This window comes from Ursus arctos, unplaced genomic scaffold (assembly GCF_023065955.2).
Source record: "Ursus arctos isolate Adak ecotype North America unplaced genomic scaffold, UrsArc2.0 scaffold_27, whole genome shotgun sequence".
NCBI lineage: Eukaryota > Metazoa > Chordata > Mammalia > Carnivora > Ursidae > Ursus > Ursus arctos.
In genome coordinates this window covers 804,059-820,351 of record NW_026622952.1, presented here as the reverse complement: position 1 = coordinate 820,351, position 16,293 = coordinate 804,059, and the positions used below count along the sequence as shown (strand labels likewise).

At 38.8% G+C, this 16,293-nt stretch overlaps 1 protein-coding gene across 7 annotated transcripts in view; it reads left to right on the top strand.

Annotated features, from left to right (window-relative positions):
• Positions 1-16,293, top strand: part of PSD3 (pleckstrin and Sec7 domain containing 3) — a 702,408-nt gene that overhangs the window by 178,272 nt on the left and 507,843 nt on the right. Inside the window, exon 1 of one of the 7 annotated variants that reach the window (XM_057303408.1) lies at positions 11,731-11,968. The exons of the other annotated variants lie outside the window; for them this stretch is intronic. The gene's annotated coding sequence lies outside the window, so the exon portion shown is untranslated. Of the gene's footprint in view, positions 1-11,730; positions 11,969-16,293 lie in introns of those variants that run through there. 7 annotated transcript variants of the gene reach the window in all.

Sequence of the window (16,293 nt, the reverse complement as noted above, 5' to 3'; positions counted from 1 at the left end):
TCTTAAATCCAGATCACCAGATTTCCACGCCTCCTTCAAAAATAAGGTGTAACTCATAACCATAATGAATCTTTGCTTATGCTATCTATTTATATAAAAATAGCACGTCCCTGCAGTCCATGTTTTTCCGCTGGGCCCAAAAGGTCAACAAACTGGGGCCCAGTGGATGCCAATCTGCAAGGGCTTTGTTGACAGTCCAGGGCACAAAGGTGGTGAAACATTTTTTCTCTTGGGCATACTCGTGGTGTGAGGGAGTCGCTGACTCCTGCCCCTTCTTCCATGTGAGTGCCAGGCCCTAGTCAGGGCCTGCCACTCATTTCTTGGGGCTTGCTTAACTTTGAACAACCGTCTAGTATCAAACTCCCTTGTCTTTGGCCACAGTCAGTGATATGTGTCAGAATAATTGTACATGTTGATGGATGGTTTTCAAGTCTATTCTTGGAGTTAGGGATTTCGGGTAAGTGGAAAAGTAAGCATTTTGACCCAAGCCTGGGCCTCTTTGTTCTTACAGAGTATTTTCATGTGGGTTGTCTGAGCAGCAACATTTTCCTTTAAGTTTCATCTGAAGTCCTAACTTCTGGAAGATGCTTATTTTGAGCATTTTAGAAAAGCTAATTTAAGTTTCTAGGAGAATGCATCATTACCATCATAGCTAATACTGATTGAGATCTTGCTGTGTGCTTTGACAGATTACCTCCTCTAGTCCCCATGACAACCCCATGAGGTCAGTACTGTCATTATCTCCATTCTGAAGTCTGGAGAGGTTAAGTAACACAGCTAATAAGTGGCAGAATGAGGTTTAAATTCAACAGTCCAATTTTCTTAACTACTTTTCTGCTTTTATGTCCTCAAAGTTAGCATTGCGTGTTGCAGAAACTGAACTTTTTGGCTCTCATGTTTAGATTCTGAGATTGGATGACTAATCAACAACCATTATTTTATATATGTGTTGGCTTGAGTGGTAGGACCAGGATTGTAGTTTGGCTCAAGAGATGGAAATTGTGTAATTTTCTTTCAAAAACACTTTTAGTGTCTAAAGGGATCACTAAATGGATTATGTAAGGAGTTCCATATAGTTATAAGCAATTCATTGGAATTCAAAATAAAGCAGATTCACAATTTAAAATTGAATGTAAGGCTCACCTCTTTTAACTTATAATTACATCACCTCATAGATGTAATCTAGACTTTTTTTTTAATAATTGTGGGTGTTGACACAGAGAAGGCTGCATTTTTCTTCCCATGAGCTGGGACTTAGGTTGTTGAGAAAAGGAACCTGAAACAATGAGAAGGAGAATGGGGAATGAGCTGGGGGCATTAATAAAAAGATCAGGCGGCAGCTGCTCCCTTTTCTCTTACCTTCTGTTCCCAGACTTTTGCTAAGAAAAAGTAAATTATAGAAGTGGAGCAGCTTGGTTCTTCCTATGGCTATTTGGTCTGTGGACAAGGCGAGAAGAAAAATGTAAATAGAAGAAGCTATAGCTTCTTTTGTTTGGACTTCAGAAGATTATTGCTTAAGGGCCAATGGAACTGCTTCTTTCAGTACATGAAAATTTACACCCTTTTCTGAATTTTGATTTTTTTTTTTGTAATCCTTTCCAAGAAGTTATTTGATAGTTACAATATAGATTCACTCATAGGACACTGGGAGAAAGGGAAATCTAGGTGTAAGAGTGAGTGACGTACAGTTAATGCAGTTAATGGAGTTGAATGATTGCTACCTTTGTGATTAATAGTATTTTCTAAGAAAATTATATCAGGAAAATACTGCGAAATGACAGCAGGCTGTATGATCTTTCCTAGCATCTCTGCTGATCTTTCCTTCGTGTCTCTAAAATATACAAGTCCTAAGTGTTTAAAGAAGCAAGATACTTCCTTGGGGCTGAAACTTCATTTGAGTATCAAAGTTTACTCTGGGCAGGTGTTTATTTTCAGCTTTATTTCTAGTGGCTTCAGAGGGTCCATGAGCTGCCTGCCCCACCTGCTGGTGCTTATTTCTTCCTATAATATTCCCCTGTGCTGGAAAAAAATCCCATTGCTTTCCATGAACTAATATCTAAGTAAATTAAGGCAGAAACTGAAGTACAGATGTTAATATACTACTCATTTATTCAGTTAAGTGTACTTATCACGTGCTAAGTTCTATGTTAGGCTCTAAATAAAAAGCTTGTCCACTGACCACTAAGAAAACCTGCCAAAAACATTCAGATGCATTTGGGTACTTCTGAGAGTCAGACCTCACAATCTGTAAATACTGCTAATGTACCTAAGAACTCTGAACTTAAAAACTTCTGTAGAATCAATGAAGTTTCTGTCATATCAGGATTGTTAAGTAGAACCTTCTGCTCTGATGGCAGTGTTCTGTATCTGTGCTGTCCAGTATGGTAGTCCGTAGCCGCATGTACCTGCTGAGAGCAGTTGGAATGTGGCTAGTGAGATTTAGGAACTGAATTTTAAATTTGATTTATTTAGGCGAATTTAAATAGCCTCATGTGGCTAGTGGTTAATATGTTGGATAACACAGCTCTAAAGCAAAAATGCACTAACGGATACCATTGGCTGTCCTGGGCAGTCATTTCCTACTTGACCATCTGGTTGCTTATGATGTGTTCACCAAAGAGGCTTTGCTAAGTTTTTAGTTTTGCACATACTTACCTGATCATGTCAGATAATACAAAAGCAGTGAGAGTGTATGGAAGCATGGGATTTTAGTGGAAGGGAAAGTGGAGGTTAAATCATTGAAAGTGATGAGAAGGAAAAAAAATGTATTTGACAGTGGGAATTAGTCTGGTAAAAAAAAAAAGAACAAATTGTGTAACAGGTAGCATACAGTTGACAGTACTCAGCAAGATGGAGGAAAACCTTTGATAAAATGGTAAAACTTGAGTGTCCTGCTGAGAGTCTTCTATTATATTAATAATGAGTTGTTTGAGAACTTACGAAGATGGTGAGAACACTGCAGTTGACTTTTTTTTTTGTTGCAAGCTGTGGATAGTTCATAATTTCAAGTCCCGTCTGATTTGCCTACCATTGCAGTGAGTATCAGGGTGGGTCATGCTCGATACCCACGTGGCTAAGGTCTTTCCTGGGACCCCTTAAAGCTGTCCTGGAGGCCCAGTGGATTTTCAGTGTAGATGAAGCCAACTAGGAAAGATGCCTGAATAGCATAGGTATTGGCAAGGAATATGCCTGGTTTTAAAACTACTCATTAGTAGAGGTGCTTCTGCACCATCATTAGAGATCAAGAACACAGTAAGACAATGGAATGGAGGAAAAAAAAATCTTACTCTTTTTCCCCCAAATACTTTTAAGTGACAGGTCTGGGAGGTGGACAGCCCTGTTTGCAGGCTCCAGGATTTCTCCAGGTAGCTATACAGAAATAGCCTTGAGTGTAGCATGTGTGAAATCATGAGAGAATTCTCATGGTTAGGCCTCTGTTGAAATACATTCCAGTTTTTGAGTTTGGTGAAAACACAATGAAATCAAGGCATAATGATGCAAAGATGGGGGGATAGGAAGAGGAGAAGGAATAACATGTGTTCTGTATTTACTGTGTGCCAGGCTCTGTGTGAAGCATGTGTGTGTGTAAACTTATGTATTCTTATATGTTCTTCACAATATTGTGAGATAGGTGGTGTCCCCGTTTTCAGAGGATGAAATTGAAGCTCATGAAGGTTTAAATGGGATTCTTTTTAAAAACAACTTTATTGACAATAAGATTTACACACCACGCAACTCATCCATTTAAAGTGTATATTCAGTGACTTTTAGTATGTTCACAGAGTCGTGCATTTGTCACCATAGTCAGCTTCGGAGCATATTCATGACCTCAGAATAAACTTTGGACCTATTGGCTGTCACCCCTTCCCAACCCAGGCAACTGATAATCTACTTTCTATGGATTTGCCTAGTCTGCACAGTATGTGGCCTTTTGTGACTGTCTCCTTTCATTTAGCACAGTTTTTCTTTTTTTTTTTTTTTTTAAATGATTTTTTAATTATATTATGTTAGTCACCATACAGTACATCCCCGGTTTCCGATGTAAGGCTCGATGATTCATTAGTTGCGTATAACACCCAGTGCACCATGCAATACGTGCCCTCCTTACTACCCATCACCGGTCTATCCCATTCCCCCACCCCCCTCCCCTCTGAAGTCCTCAGTATGTTTCTCATAGTCCATAGTCTCTCATGTTTCATTCCCCCTTCTGATTACCCCCCCCTTTCTTTATCCCTTTCTTCCCCTACTGATCATCCTAGTTCTTATGTTCCATAGATGAGAGAAATCATATGATAGTTGTCTTTCTCTGCTTGACTTATTTCACTTAGCATTATCTCCTCCAGTGCTGTCCATGTTGTAGCAAATGTTGAGAACTCGTTCTTTCTGATAGCTGAGTAATATTCCATTGTATATATGGACCACAACTTCTTAATCCAGTCATCTGTTGAAGGGCATCTCGGCTCCTTCCACGATTTAACTATTGTGGACATTGCTGCTATGAACATTGGGGTGCATATGGCCCTTCTCTTCACTACGTCTGTATCTTTGGGGTAAATACCCAGTAGCATTTAGCACAGTTTTTCAGTGCTCACCTGTGTTGTACTTTATTCCTTTTAATTGCTGAATAATATTCATTTGAATACACAGGGCACATTTCATTTATTCATTCATCAGATAATGGGTTTTTTCCATTTTTTGGCTATTAGGAATGATGCTGATTTGAACATGCAAATACAAGTTTTTGTGGGGACGTATGTTTTCATTTCTCTTGGATATATACATAGGAATGAATTGCTGGGTCATATTGTAACTCTATCTTTAACATTGGAGGAATTGCCAAACTGTTTTTCACAGGGGCTGCACTATTTTACATTCCCATCAACCATGTGTGAGCGTTCCCATTTCTCTGCATCCTCATTGACACTTATTCTTTTCTCTGTTTTTGATTTTAACCATCTTAGTGGGTGTGGGGTGTTATTTCACTGTGGTTTTCCCTAATGTAGTTGAGCTTCTTTTCATAGGCTTGTTGCTCATTTGTATATCTTCTTTGAAGAGATATCTCTTTAGATCCTTTGCTCTTGGTAAAATTGGATTGTCTTTCAAAATTGGGTATTTGTCTTTTCATTATTGAATTGTAGAATTTTTTTTATATATTATGGATACAAGGCCCTTGTCAGATATATGCCCTGCAGATATCTTCTTCCATTCTGTGGATGGTCTCTCTCTTCATTTTCATGTCTTGTCTTTTGAAGTAAGTGAAGTTCTTTACCTTAAGCAAAGCTTGGGTAGGGCTTAGCACACTTCACATACTTACTGAGGTCAGTCAACAAAATGACTTGTAAAATGGCTTGTGTAATGAATGTCCTTTTGTTTGTTTGTTTCTGGTTGGAGAAAAAGATAGATTTAACCTTTGCCTAAGCTGCTCAGGCAGGATTGCAAAGCTTTCATGTGTATTGAAAGTAAAATTTGGAAGTTGTTTCTCTGTAGACTTTTATGTATAGAAAATAGTGTTTTCCTCCTGAATTCGACAGAGAACTGTTTAAAAGGAAAAGGAGACTTTACCAAGAAGAACCCTCTTTTGAGGTCCTGTAATTTTTATGATCTAAATAGTGTTTCCCATATTTGTCTATCACAGGAATTACCTGGTTGTAGATTTCTGGGGCCAGTTGAAGGTTCTGGTTCAGTAGTTCTGAAGCGGCACAATTCATCAACACTTCACATGATCAGGGTCAGGAATGCTTGAGAAACTCTGATCTAAACTGGTGATAATAATGACCTTTTAGTGGTTGCCCCTAGAACTTAATTAGACCTCTTTAGTGGGTGTGGCCTCCAGGGGACTGCAGCCTTCACTGAGGGTTATTACAAAGAGCAGATCCAGCCAGTCTGACTACTTTGCTTACCGCAGCTACTGATCTTGATCCAGCACATCCCAAATTCTCCTCCCCTCCCCTCATATACTAGAGATAGTGCCACTGTAAAAATTTAATCCAGATTCATGAACATTTTCATGTCATAAGGTCACCACCATCCTCCTGAGAGTGTTGGTCTCTCTCCTTTTCCTCCCCTTTAAGATATGTTCATAGTTTTCTTAGCATCGTTGAATCCCTCGAGGCCTCCCATAGCCACACAAATCTCTGTGTAACTTGGATGGTAGGTTACTTACCTGGGTGGGTGGGAATTATTTTTATTCTTAAAGTCGCACAGCTATTAATTGGTAAAATTGCTCTTTCTTGTACCCCATATTATTATTGCCTGTAGTGCACTGTGGTTGCCAAGAGGGAAATCCTAGTACTTTGAGTGGTGTTCTGGCACATAGTAGTCACTTAGTAAATGTTTGTTCGATGAATGAGTTGAAGACCACAGTCTATTTAATAGCTAAGCCCAGGAACCCTTCCAAAAATGTATGGACAGAGTAGGTGCTCTGACATTTAGCCTTGTGTTACGGTGGAGTAGAATTTCCAGTCAGCAGACTTCTGGTGTCATCATTTTTTGCTCTTGGCTTCACTGGGGGGTTTTGTTGCATCTCCTGTTTTAGGGAAGTAGAATTTTCCCCTACTTTGTAGACGGTGTTCATGATCTGCTTTTAGAGCTCCAGGTGTGTGACTTTCGTTACAGCTTTCTTGCAAATGACAACCTAGGGCAGAAAAGATAAGAGTAATGTGTCACTGTGAATTTCCTCACACAGGTCCTTCCCTTGTGGCAGAGGCATCTGATTGAATTAGATAAAGGTGTGGGCTGTGTTTGCCTGGAGTGATGTAACGGTCTCAGAGGCCTGTTTCATTTATTCTTTTGATTTTACCGGATTTTTCATTCTTGGTTCATTTCCTCCTACTTTCCTTGTCTGGCTGGTATGTCAGTTGATTCTCTCTTCTATTGATGGGTTCTATTTGGAAAAAAAGATCTAATAAAATACAGCATAATCTAAAATGAACTTACATAAAGGTATGTTTATGTTAAAAATATTTATATATTTTAATTATATATATAAAAATATATGTTTCAAAGAACTTGGTAGGCTTAAAGCAATTAAAGCCAACGTTTTAGAAGCACTACTAAAATAAATATATCTGTGATTATGTTGTCTGTGAAAAAAATGTTTTAATTTATAATATCTATCAAGAAGGTTCACAGGTGAGCTAAAAGGATAACGGTAATTTCTTGGTATATGTATGGATATTTGCATGATGAATCTTAATATATGACAAATATAAGTTTTGTTTTATTTCTATACAGTGAAAACAATTTAAAAGTAAACCATTGTTGGTAGAGTTCTCTTATGCTCATTTAATGTATTGTTTCTAAAACATTCCTTTTAGCTTTCATGGAAACAACTCTTTCTTATATACCCGTACGTAGTTGTTTTACATTATATTTAATTGAATTACACAATTTCAGTAGCAAATACAACTGGCACAAATCAGTTTGGGAGCAAACACAGTTGATTCTTGGTAACCATCAGCTCAGTGATAGGAGCAGAATTTCATGAACTTGCCAGAGTCTTGATTACTAGCTGTGGGCACTGAGTAATAATGGGCATCAGCTAGGATGTTTTACAGGGTGAATGTTTATCCTGGAGTTGGCTAATTGGAGGTTGGTTGAGAGTTTCTGCTCTATGCATGCTCCTATACATAACTTCAGAAACAAGCAAACATATGAGAATTAATATTACAAGGTAGAGAAATTAAGATACTCCATTTTTTTCCAAAAGTCAGTTTTCGGTTTTATCTGCCTCACATCAGAGTTACTTTACTCCCGAATAATTTATTTCTGCATGTAAATGTTTCTTGCAATTATTTTGCTTTCCTTTAACATGGAAGATAGTTGAAGTTCTTTTAAAATGTGGTTTGTAAAAATATGACCCACCCATGTCTATCTATTGTGTGAGTATATTACTAAAGTATTAAAAAAAATCCGATTTTTGGTCTTATATCTAAGTTCAGAGGTTCACTGAAAATAGGTTACACCCATATTTTTTATATTATTAAAACATTGAGTGCTTCGTACTTTGTGTCATAATTTCCCTGTCTTTTTTAGAAATCAAAGCCCATTCTATTGCCTGGTAACTTTGACCTGCTTCGGGAAAGCTATGCGTATCGAGACCGTCTTTTCAGTGTGCTCTGGCGAAGCAAGATCTAGGGTTTTGAGAAGTCCTAGTGCCTTTGGAGTGTTTTAGAGTATCTCAGTTTAGAGAACTATTTTTTTTTTTTTTTTACAATTACTCAGTTTTTTTGTCAGGTTAACTTAATTTTCAAATTGGAGCTGCTTGGTTTTTTTCCACAATATCTGAATATGTATATACATACAAAGTGCCTTATTAAGATATAATCCTTTGGAAAGGCTGCAGAGTATGCTGTCATAAATCATATACAGGTCTGTATCACTGTCCTCTTTCATTCACTCACGTATTTATTAAACAAATATTTATCATCTCCTATGTAGCAGGCATTATTTTAGATACTGGAGGTAAAGCCGTCAACAAAACAGACAAAAAATTCTTACTTTTGCAAGGTGTGACAGACTGTGTGTGTGTGTGACGTACTTGGTGAAAAATAAAGCAGAGGAGAGGGATCAGGAATGAGGTGGAGTTGCAGTTATAAATAGGATCATCAAGGATGGCCTCGCTGAGGTGACTTGTGATGAAAGGCCTAGGAAGGTAAAGGGACTCGTGTAGGGAAAAGTACTTCAGGAAGAGTGGACAGCAAGTGCTAAGTCCTGAGGCTGAGGCATGCTTTCTGCCTTCCAGGAACTACAAGACCAGTGTGACTGGAGTAGAGTGAGGAGGGAGGGGAGCAGACACCAGTTCCTGTGAGGCCTCTGGTCTTGTAGGCTATTGCCAAAGGCTTGGGCTTGTACTTAGAGTGAGCAAAGAAGCTGGGGGAGAGTTTCAAACAAAGATGTGACATGATCTGGCTTCTGTTTTAAGAAGTCACCCTGCTACTGTGTCTCATGAGACTAAACTTAAATGGGGAAGGGTAGAAATAAGGACACCAGTTAAGAGGCTGTTGTAGGAACCCAGATGGGTGATGGCAACTGGAGTGGTTATGTTTTGAAGGTAGAATGGGAAAGATGTCCTGAGTGACAGGATGTGAGATGTGAGTGAGAGAAATCAGTGGTGAATTATAGGGTTTTTAGCTTATACGGCTTGAAGGATGGAGTTGCATTAACTAAGCTAAGGGAGACACTGATTTGGGGGGAAGGATCAGGAGCTCAGTTTTGGAGCTGCCCAGTCGGCACTTGGATATATTACTCTGGATTTCAGAGCAAAGGTCTGGGCTGGAGGTGGACACTTGGGAGTTGTCAGAGGATAGGGATTGGATGAAATCCACAAGAGAGTGAGTGTAGATAGAGAAGCAGAGAGGTTCAGGACCAGGAACCTGGGCTACTTGCCCACTGAGGTTGGGAGATAGAACCAATAAAGGAGAATGAGAAGCAGCTAATGAGGTAGGAGGAAAACCAGGGGGAGTGTGGAGTCTCGGGAGCCAAGTGAAGAAGGACAGTGAATCAGATGCTCCCAAGATAGGGGTCAAGACTTGACTTAGGAGTTTAGCAACGGGGGCTTGACAACAGCAATTTTGGTGGAGTATTAGGGACCAAAATCGGTAAGGATTCAAGAGAGCAGGGATAGAGAAATGGAAACAAAACGTTGACACATATTTCAAAGGATTTTTGCTGCAAAGGGAAGGTGAGAAATATAGCTGAAGGGAAAAGGGAGGTCAAGAGAGATTTTAAAATGGAGAAAATAGCAATATGTTTGCTGATGGGAAAGACAGTAAAGAGGAAAAAAGGAATGAGCCTCATGTAGTACCATAATTCCCATTCAGAAAAACATTGGTTTTGTTTGATATAGCTAAAATCATTTAGCTTACTATTGTAGACGTGAATTCTTGTTAATGCAGTTCGTATTTTCAGTATACAAAGTTCTTATCATCCTATCTCCATCAAAACCCAAAACTTTGTTTTTGTCTGAGCCTTTAACTAAATGATGTTTTGGTATGGATGGTTTCTGTTCATTTTATTCAACCTAATGTAGTCCTTAGTTCTGCATCAGTATGCATAAGCCTGAAGTACACTCAATTCACATGCTTTCTTCAGTAGCTGATGACTCTTTTTTTCTTTAAAGACTTTAGAACAGTTTTAAGGCCACAGCGTAATTGAGAGGAAGGTGCAGAGATTTCTCATTTATCCCCTACCCCCACCCATTCATAACATCCCCCATTATCAACGTTTCCCATCAGAGTGGTACATTGGTTACAATTGACGAACCCACTCTGACACATCATCACCACCCAACGTCCATACTTTGCATTAGGGATTCACTCTTGGTGTTCTGCATTCTGTGGGTTGGCAAAAATGTATAATGATATGTATCCTTCATTATCATATCATACAGAATATTTTCACTGCCCTAAAAAGCGCTCTGTGCTCTGCTTATTCATCCTTCCCCACTGTCCCAGTACCTGGCAGCTGATCTTTTTACTGTCTCTACAGTTCTCCTTTTTCTAGAATGTCATATAATTGGAATCATGAAATATGTAGCCTTTTCAGATTGGCTTCTTTCACTTAGCAATATGACCTAAGCTTCCGCCATGTTTTTTCATGGCGTAATAACATTTCTTTTTAGTGCTGAATAATATTCTGTTGTCTGGATACACCACAGTTTATCCATTCACCTACTGAAGGATGTCTTGGTTGTTTCCAAGTTTTTGCAATTATGAATAAAGCTGCTGAGAGCATATGGGTGTAGGTTTTTGTGTGGATATAACTCCTTTGGGTAAATACCAAGGAGCTGATTGCTGGATCATATTGTAAGAGTATGTTTAGTTTTATAAGAAAATGCCACATTGTCCTCCAAGTGGCTGGACCATTTTTGCATTCCCACCAACATTGAATGAGACTTCAGAGGTACTACTTCTGAGCTTATTTTTTTCTCCTTAGGTTTTGTTTCTGTTTTCTTCCTATTTTCTCTTATTTCCATATTGGGTCCTCTTCTAGCAAGAACTTTCTGAGTCTCAGAACATGTAGCATTTCAGTATCTTCTGCCATCCAGCCTTTGCATTTTTGTTGATCTCTGCAAAAAGGCTATTGGCTCCTGGGTGTTTGTTTAGTACTTAGGTTAGCTGAAGGGACTCGAGGCACATTTCATTTGTCTGAATGGCCAGATTCTGGGTCTTACTTAAATTCTGAGACATCACATACTGACAAAAGCTTCTCAGATGGCTCTAGAATTGAAGAGGTACCTATCAAAGACAATTTTTTTTTTGGTTGAGGAAGAGTTTGAAGTTAATTACCTATGAACTCTGAAAATTCATTTAAGTTTTACATTTAGTTTCTGCTATAATTTAGAGCATATATCTTGTCCTGAATTTAATTTTCACGAGGAATGTTTTTTAGGATCATCTACATCAGTACTGTCTAATGGAAATATTATGTAAGTTTTATATATAATTTTAAAATCCAGGACCCAGGATTTGAACTCTAGACAGTCGTATTCGAGCGAGAGTTTATTTTCTTAAAGTCTGTGCCAGATTGCTTCCTCAGCATATTTTAGCAATACATCTTTAAGTTGTATGATTGAGGGGTGAAGAGTGGGGATCGCTTGATTTATGAAATCAATATATTCAGGAAACTTGAGTGTAAATTAACTCTTTAAATAAATCACATTGTTTGCCATTAATTTGTCTTAATTTTAGAGTTGCTTTATCTTGATTTCTCACTGATCTTCCATTATAGTTGAGCCTCAACACTTTATTACTCTGTCCAACTCTGACTTGGGGGAAAAGCACCTAATAATATGTAAGGCAAACCTTCAGTGTAAAGAGAGAACTGGAGCCCAATAACTGCAGCAACGACTATTATCTCATCTGAACTTGGAGCTCAGTGATTTTCCTCAAGACAAACTTTCCGTTTCTTCATGGTGTTTTAGTTCCTTGAAGACATATGCATCTTCACTTTTGAAAGCAGAAGAAAGGTACAGTGGCTCTGATAATTTATCGTTCATTCAAAAAATATTTATTGAAGGTCTTCTGTGTGCCAAACACTTTTCTAAGCACAATTGTACTGTCACAAGCTTTTACTCTGAGATGGGAAGCCACCAAATAGTTTTGGGCAGAGGTTGAGGAGATTTTCTTTTGTTTTTGTTTTTGTTTTTTAAGATTTTACTTATTTATTTGGCAGAGAGAGAGCACTAGCAGGGGCAGCAGCAGGCAGAGGGAGAGGGAGAAGCAGGCTCCCCACTGAGCAGGGAGCCTGATGCAGGACTCTGTCCCAGGACCCTGGGATCATGACCTGAGCCAAAGGCAGCCACTTAACCGACTGAGCCACCCAGGCGCACCACCCCCCCCCGCCTTTTTTTTAAAGTATGGCTGAAATATAAAATGTATTCTCTCCAAGTTTCAGCCAGGTGCAGCCTGCCTTGATTTAGTGAGACACACCTTTTGGCCGCTAGACACAAGATTGAAATAACTGCAATTAGAGGTTTATATAAGTTATGTATGTAAGTTCACAACAAGTTATATAAGTAAGTTCACAATAAAACAAGTATAAACCTCTTGAAAATATTTACCATATTTGAAAAACATTATAACTTCTTAATGGAATTTTGTTTGAAAAACATTATAACTTCTTAATGGAATTTATAGACCTGGGTTTGAATTCCACCTCTCAGTGTTTATGTGATTTTGAAATGTATGAATTCTCTGAGCTTCAATTTCCTCATTGGTAAAATGGGGGTAAAACCTTTTTCATGGGACTTTTTTGATGGTTAAAGTGGGACCATGCATGTGAAATGCTCAGCTCAGTGCCTGGCACATTGTAAACATTCAGTCAAACTATTACTATGATAATTTAGTCAAGGGAATTTTAAAATGGGTAAGTTTTATTTTAAAGATAGATTTGGGGTGCTAACTCAGAGTGTTAATTTTTTTTTTTAGTCTAGACTAAATGTCTTAAATACCTTTGTCTAGAAGTCCTGACATGGACTTAATGCTTAAAATAATACCCTTCCTTAGCATTGTTTTATATGTACATGAATTAATCATTTTATATGTCACTAGCTGTTTTGTGGTGTCACAATGTGGCAAATTCTAGAGCTCTCCTCCACATTCCACAGCCCTTATCAGGTTTGGCTATTGATGAAAGCAGGCAGGGAAGGTCATAGTTGACCTCTAGCCAGAGGGCACCCAAGGGACTGGTTTACTGTGAAGCCTCCCTGGGTTTTGGGGGTGTGTGCATGTGTGCGTACTCTGTTATCCAGAATCTTTGTCCTCCCAGAGAGTAAACACAACACCTTACAGAGTTCACCTCTGTAGTGTTTTTTGTTTGCCCATTTTTACACCTGGAAATTCAAAGCTGACTTTTAGTTCAATATTGTATCTATGGCTGTGTCTGGTTAAAAGTATAACAAATTTGACTTGCCAGCCTCCAAGTAATACTAGGAGAAAGTTCTGTGTAAAACTGGCTTGGACCTCTGTAAAACATGTCTTTAGGGTGCCCTCCTTTTCTTTTGCTATGGCTGTCAGCTGCTTCTAGCCCAGTGCTATGTCTTACTTTCCTGAGGCTTTAGGTATCACCTGGCTGAGTTGATAAATTCAGCTGGGTTAATGGGAGAGGGTTAGAGGACATTTTAACTGTTTTTGGAGGCACTGTTTTGCTTTCCTCTCCCCTCACTTATTTGAAAGTACTTTGGCAAAACTAAGACCACTGTGTTAATACAACATTTCAGTATTATTTTCAGTTGAGCCATTAGTGAATGTCATAGTCATGAGAATTCTAGATCATGGAAAATGTAGGTGCGTGGCAGGTCTCTTGTGAAGATATGGGCATGTAGAGCCCTTTTTGTTTTCCCTTTGGATTGTGTAATTTTTAAAATTCTACTTTAAAATATAAAATTTTAATTTTATTTTTTTTCTGATTATGGGAAAAGGCCTGGTAATTGTGGATTAATTGGGTTATACAGAAATATTTAAAGAAGACAACAAAAATCAACTAATCCTTCTACTCAAAGATAAAACACTATTAGCTTTTTTTTTTTTTTAAGATTTTATTTATTTATTTGGGAGAGACAGAGAAAATGAGTGAGCACAATTGGGGGTGGGGGGTGGAGGCAGGGGGTGAGGGAGAAATAGATTCCCTGCTGAGCAGGGAGCCTGAAGGCTTGATCCTAGCACCCTGAGACCATGACCTGAGCTGAAGGCAGACCCTTAATGGACTGAGCTACCCAGGCACCCCCTTGTTAACCTTTTTTGAGACATTTCTATTTCCTCTCTTATTCTGGGCATGTATGTGTATGTGTGTTCATATAGTATACAGTTTTACATGGTGTTTTAGTTTGCTTAATATTATAATATGAACATTTCCTCATTCATTAACACTATTTGCAAATATGCTTTATTATTTGTTATTATTTTTTGAGGAGCATCTTTTTTTTTAATTGAAGTGTAGTTGACATACAATGTCATGTTAGTTTTAGCAAAAATGTTTTTTAAATGGCCACCTGCTATTTAATCTTAGGGTTTTTCTGTAACTTGGTTAACCAATTCCCAATTACTGAATACTTAGGATGTTTCTATTTTTTTCATTGTGATGACATATATTATATATACACCTTAACAAAAGGTTTTTATGTAAACTTTGTGTCCGTGTCTCTGATTATTTCCATAGAATATTTTCCTAGAAGAGGAGTTTTGAGAGTGAAACGTGTGAACTTTTTAAGGCCCTCAAATCTATATTCCTTTCTGGCACCATTTGTATTTTACCCACCGTCATATAGAGGCAGACAGAAACATTTGCTTTTTAGGTGATAGAGGTTAGGGCTGGCTCTGTTTTAGCCATTATCCTAAGTTTACGCCTTTAAAAAGGAGGTGGTGGAATCACAGAGCTAAAATCTTTAGATCTGTATCTAGAAAAGATCTCGTCCTACTTTGATACTTTTATAGATGAAAAAACTGAGAACTACAACAAGGAGTTAATTCATTTACCCAAGATCATATAGGTAGTAGTTGGCTGAGCCAGGATTAGAGACTTAACTCCTTTTTGTCCTGTGTCGTTTCTTCTTCAGCTTGAACCTGATGTACCAGAGCTTGTTGTCTGAAGGACTGAACTCGAGGGGAGTGGGGACAGACTTTTTATTTTCTACAGCGTAGCCTCTGTTTAGTGTATAGTGCCATTACCTAGCATCTGGCCCCCTGACATGCCTCTTGCCCATATTTCCAGCAAAATCCCCACGCTTAATTTTGATAGGACTAGCTTGAGTTATGTGTCTATCTCTATGGCCAAGGGAATAGAATACCTTGGCTAGGTCTGAGTCACATGGCTGCATGCGTGGCCCTAGGTAAGAATGAAGGGAAGTTGTCAATTTAAGCCTAACTACATGGAGTGAGAATAAGGGAAAGATGATTTAAAGAAGAAAAGAGGTGTTCTGTTATGAGAAGAGAGTGCGGGTAGGCAGAAACAACGGATGCTCATGGCACATGAAATGGGGCTGGCCAGGAGAAGCATATGCCATATAGCAGAATAGCAAGCAGAGGCCAGGGGTGGGCTAAAGCCTAGCATTTGAAGAATGGGAAGTGAGTAAGGAGGTGGTAGGTGGGGGAATGGGGCCGGGAGGGAAGGGAATTAGAAAGGTAGGCTGAAGCAGATAGTGCAGGACCTTATAAAGTAGGCTGCTTGGATTTTATCCTATGAAAATGGGAAGTGATTGAAGGGGTTTAAGCAGTTTGGCATTTTAAAAAGATCACTCTCAGGGTGCCTGGCTGGCTCCGTTGGTAAAGCGAGGATTCTTGACCTTGGGGTTGTGAACGAGTCCCATGTTGGGTGTAGAGATTACTTAAAAATAAAATCTTTAAAAAGATCATTCTTCATTCCGTTCTCTACGCTGTAGAAGGAAAGCAGGGCACTCAGGAGGTGTTTGTAGGTGAGAGAGGAAGGTTTCTTGGATGGGAATGGTGGCAGTTGTGATACAGACAAATAAATAAGCCACATTTTGTGTAGATCAGTAGAACCTGCTTATTGATGGGATGTAAGGAGAGGGGAATAAAATAGATTTCTGGCTTGATTAACACAATGGATGGAATTACCACTATTGAGATTTAGCACTCTTGTTAGTATTGTTTTGTGTCACTCAGTTCCTTCCCCCTAGACTGTGGACTTCTTAAGAATAGGGTTAGACATCATCACTTCACCATTGATGGTAACGCAGTGCAGAGCGTGTGATAGGCACTTGGTTCAGTATCTGTTAAGTGGGTAGTTGGTCCTAGTCTCCTTCCAGGTTGGGTCTTGAGAGGAGGCTTAAAGTAA